This window comes from Osmia bicornis, unplaced genomic scaffold (assembly GCF_907164935.1).
Source record: "Osmia bicornis bicornis unplaced genomic scaffold, iOsmBic2.1, whole genome shotgun sequence".
NCBI lineage: Eukaryota > Metazoa > Arthropoda > Insecta > Hymenoptera > Megachilidae > Osmia > Osmia bicornis.
In genome coordinates, this window is record NW_025791127.1 from 1 (window position 1) to 5,311 (window position 5,311).

General features: G+C 37.2%; 1 long non-coding RNA gene across 2 annotated transcripts; it reads right to left on the bottom strand.

The window, feature by feature from the left end:
* Positions 1 to 113: 113 nt before the first annotated feature.
* On the bottom strand, positions 114 to 4,315 carry LOC114881544. 2 transcript variants are annotated; one of them, XR_006830299.1, is made up of 5 exons: positions 4,244 to 4,315; positions 4,043 to 4,110; positions 3,484 to 3,877; positions 2,756 to 2,943; positions 114 to 171 (listed from the first exon to the last, which is right to left on the bottom strand). It is a non-coding gene; the product is annotated as an uncharacterized LOC114881544 (long non-coding RNA). The 2 variants fall into 2 exon arrangements; XR_006830300.1 differs by having other exon boundaries at positions 4,043 to 4,136; positions 4,244 to 4,310.
* Between the last annotated feature and the right edge of the window lie 996 nt (positions 4,316 to 5,311).

Sequence of the window (5,311 nt, forward strand, 5' to 3'; positions counted from 1 at the left end):
ATATACATAATGACTGAAGGGGGAAACACCTGCACCATAGAAGCAGGTACAAAATAGATCTTTTAATAACAGATACGAGGCTGAGCCATAAAGTAGTAGCAAGTAACGTCCTTACCGAATTTACTGGATTGGACCATCAATATCTGCTGCACACTATAGTAGTCGATGAACCTGAAAAAAGTAATAAAATTAGTCTTGAACGATAATATTAGAAAGGTAGATAAAGACAAATTTGTGAAAATGTTTTTAAAGAAATTCGGAGATAGTAAGAACAATAGCTACAGTATTGGGGAAAATAGAAAGGATATTGATGCTGTGATGAGGGAGATCCAGAGTATTAGTAATAAGTGTAAGAAAAAGGAAGGTAGAATGTTCAATAAAATCCCGGTGCATTGGTGGGTCTGTCGAATCTTAAACCTCAGGAAGAGAGCTAACACTGCGCGTAGGAAGGTGACCAGAGAAAATAGGAAAAAGAATAGTGGGGTCGTAACGTTACTTCAGACGAGCTTAAGAGGGCAAAGAGGGAGCTTAATAGGGAAATTAGGACGGCCAAAAAAGGGGCGTGGGAGAAATTGATTGACACAGTAGATAGGGATGTATGGGGTAGCCGTACAAAACAGTGATTAAGCAAATCAAAGGGAGTACTCCACCAATTAAATTAAACCCAGAACAGATTAAAATAGTGGTAGATGGTCTCTTTTGTGTGAAGCCACCGACAAATAACGTAGACATAGCTGGAAATGAGAACGAGTTGGAAATGAACACTGGTGAGGGCATAGAAATCGTAGAGGAAAATGAGGATAAAATAATGGATATGGAAGTAATCCTAGCATGTAAACAAATAGCGGTTAAAAAAGCACCAGGCCCTGGCGGAATCCCTGCTGCGGCTGCAAGGGCTGTAAGACTTGGTGCGACCTCTTTCTGGACTAGATTACTAAACAAATGCATGGATCTGGGTCACTGGCCTGTAGAATGGAAAACCACCAGACTAGTGCTTCTACCAAAAGGTAAGTCAACAACTAAGGAAGGCACAGGGATTAACGCAGTAAAGCCGTCAGACTACAGACCACTATGCATTGCCTCCAATATTGCGAAAATATTGGAGAATATTGTTAAAAATAGATTACATGAGGCAATCAGGAGGGATGATCTGTCGCCGCACCAATATGGGTTCAGAAAGGGTTTGGGAACCGTTCACGCCATGGAGCGGGTGATGGGATATTGGGACAAGGCAAAAAAAGAGCGCAGTGTTTGCCTCCTAATCCTACTGGACGTCAAAAATGCATTCAACTCCCTCAGGTGGAAAAGCGTCATCCGTGAGATGAAGAGAAAAAGATTTCCCAGAAAAATAATAAAAATGACTGAGTCTTATTTGAGTGAACGATGGCTAGTCATAAAGACAGATGATGGACATGAATAAATAGAGGTATTTGGAGAGGTTCCACAGGGGTCGATAATTGGACCATTTATGTGGAACCTCGTATACGATGGCTTGCTGAAAATACGTCTTAGAAGAAATGTCTACTTGGTGGCATTTGCTGACGATATAGGTATTTTAATAATTGATAAGGATTTGGAAAGAATGAAATACACGGCCAATGCCATAATAAGAGATATGGTAGACTGGTACAAAGGGGAAGGGCTTGACCTGGCGCCGCAAAAATCGGAAACCATATTGCTGACAGGAAGGAAAAATCCTGAGGGTATCCCGGTGGAAATCGAGGGAAATCAAATACCGGTGTGCAAGACGGCTAAATACCTTGGGGTAACTTTTGAATGCAACCAAGTATTTAAGCAGCATATTGAGAACGCGACTGAAAAAGCGAGTAAATACGCGATGCATCTAAGCCTCCTGATGAAAAACACAAGAGCAGCAGGTCCAAAAGCCAGGATACTGTATTATAATGTTGTGAAATCAGTGGTGATGTATGGTACAGCAATTTGGGCCAGGGCACTGACATATAAACTGAACACGAAAAAACTAAGGAACGCGCAGAAGCTACCGCAAAACAGAATTTGCAAAGCTTACAGAACAGTGTCTACGGAAGTCTTATGTATAATAACCGGGAACGTGCCTTGGGATTATACAGCAAAGGAAATTGCACGTATATACGTTAAAATAAGGGAGGCACAAGAAAAGGGGAAGTTTGAACAAAACAACGGAAAAGATAAAAACAGGATTATCAAAGAGATTGTCGAAGAAGAGATTGAAACAACAAAAAGAGAATGGCAAGAGGAATGGACTAACATGGATAAAGGCAGATGGACTAACAAGATAATTAGTGACATTGGTGAATGGAATAGTGGGGGAATACCTCTCTTAGATCACCAGCTAGTACAAGCATTGACTGGCCATGGATACTTTGGGGCTTTCCTAGCAAAGATTCGTAAGGAAAGAACACCAGAGTGTTGGTTCTGTGTGGATTTGTTCGACGACGCAGAACATACTCTCTTTATGTGTCCAAGATGGAAAATGGAGAGGATGGCGCTGGAAAAAGAAATACATCCAGTAAAACGGGAAATTCAAAACATCGGACGCTTACTGAAAAGGGATAAAACCAACGCATCAATTAGGAAATTCTGCGCTGTATGTATATCGGAAAAAGAGAAATGGGAGAAAACACACCGGGAAAAAATCAGGAAGGAATGGAGAAGATAAACACAAAATGCAAGTTCAGGAACAGGAGGATAATACTAAGGAGGAAAACAATAAAGATAAGAATAATAGTAACAAAAGGAAAGAAAATCATCATACCATCCAGATAAAGATAAAGAGTTAAGAGCGGCAATATGCTAGTTCGGCCTCGAAATGGGTAACGGTTCGTAAACGGTGGCAGGAGTTCCCATTGGAAACTCCTGATGACTTGGTTAATTAAATACAATAGATGATTCATATCCCAAAGCAGCAATGTTGATGGTGACCGCGACAGATCAAGTCCTCAACTGAAAAAGGGTGTGGTGTATACGTGGTGCTGAAATAATTAAGGTACTTAATATACTGAACCTAGTGCATGTGAATTCTTAAAGCCTTAAAAGAAATGGGTAGTTAAATTAAACTACAAGACAGTGGATACAGTATCTGTGGGAACGAATAGAGCCTATTCATTCAACTTTTCTTATTATATATACTAACAAAAATTTTATCTAAATAGTTGCGTAATTACCATTAATTTGTTAAACTGATTTATTTATTATTTATTATTTAGTATTTATTGGTTTTATCTACTTACTTGACGGATTTTATGTTTTTACCTATTAACTCTATTTTATTATAACTTATTTATTTACGTATTTATTTTACTTAATTACATACTGGATTCTAGTCATTTACGAATTGGATTGTCTTATTTTATTTATTTTATGTTATTTTATTTCTTTTATTTATTTATTCACTATTTATAGCTTATTTTAGTTGTACAAGCACTGGATATTACTTAATTCCTAGTTTTTAGCTAACGGATACGACAAAGGTATGGTACTTACGTATACGTTGATTATTTTGGGATAACCATAGATACTGGAGGTAACACACATAAGACAGTAAAGCACATTGACATCATTGTGTATACTACATTATCTTCCCTCTGAAGAATAAACGGAGGTGATGAGGAGTGGTGGTAGTCTGAAAGAATTTGAATAATGTAGAGGCTGGCAAAGTGTGAGGGATAGAAAGAGTTACCTATATAACCTGCAAAGGAAGAATAATAAAAATTAAATGGAGCAAACGGTGATATTAAATAATAAACAACGGTAACAGGAGACTTATCTCTTGGTAGTACGCTGGTGTTGCATTCTCCTTTTGCTGGGATGAGCATAAAAGAACAAGTATAAACCTTAACGGTGGGATGTAGAGTGCAGTGATCCGGTCCATCGATACCTGAGGGGTTAAAGTAAAATAGTATGAGAAAGAGGAGAGTAGAGAACTCGAAAATAGCAAGCTATAGTAGAGTACGGATTCCTACACCGATAGGTAGTAGGAAAAGGTGTATAAAGATAAAGTAGACTTATAATTTGTAAACTGGAAATAGATACGTGTACTCACCAGTGGTACATGGAAATAATATCATCCTTTTCCTGGATATATCTTCAGGAATTCAAAAGGTATTTAAACTATAAGGGGAGTAATGGTTATTATACTACAATGGAAAGAAATCAAAGTGTAAAAAAAAAAAAAATTAGTTTATACTTGCTATGACAAGGTGGAAATATATACAGTATTAAATAATGTTACGGGATTACTTACCTTGTTAAGTGATTCGCGAAGCGGGAAGGGTTGTAGCTGAGCACCGGATAGGACGACAACATAAGAGAGTGAAATTAGTTATTGTAACAATGACAGATATTGCGTAGAGGTTATAGTGGTGCGTAATACAACGCCATCACGTTACGATCGGCCATACAGAACTACGCACATAGAGTGCCATGTCTATGACACGGATGGGCCTAGGGTTAGTCCATATAATAGGTGTACATAGATGTTTCTACTGGGTAAAAATTATGTAACATAGAATAAATAGGGGCAATTGGTGGAAAGGAGGGTCCGTAAAGACATATAAGAGGGCAAAATAAATGGTGAAGGTAATATAGGTAGGCTTCAAGGGTGGGACTGAAGTACTGCCGAAAGGCGGTTCCGTTCCTAGCCTGCCTTGGTAAAGGAAAACGGTAAGCAGGAGGGGGTGGTTTTTAGTGGGTATCAGGACTCCCACATTACCGGGCGGATACGGCCCGCCCGGTGTGCATAAAGCATTTTCCCCCCCTAGCCGAAAAAAAAAGATATAACAATAATGATGCTGTTATTAAATGTACATAGATCAGTAGCAACGAACCAGTATATTACATTATATCTAATGTCGATATAGTAATAATGATACTGTTGTTAAATGTAAATTACATATCTAATGCACATAGAGTAATAATGATATTGTTATTAAATGTACATTGATCTGTACGAAGGAACCAGTATATTACATTATTTTTAATGTAGATATAGTAATAATGATATTGTTATTAAATGTATATTACACATCTAACGCCGATATAGTAATAATGATATTTTTATTAAATGTGCATTGAACTGTATTAGGGAATCAGTATATTACATTATATCTAATGTAGATATACTAATAATGATATTGTTATTACACGTGTATTACATATCTAACGCAGATATAGTAATAATGATATTGTTATTAAATGTATATTACATATCTAACGCAGATATAGTAATAATTGTATTGTTATTAAATGTACATTGATCTGTAGGAAGGCATCAAGATATTACATTATATCTGATGAAGATATAGTAATAATG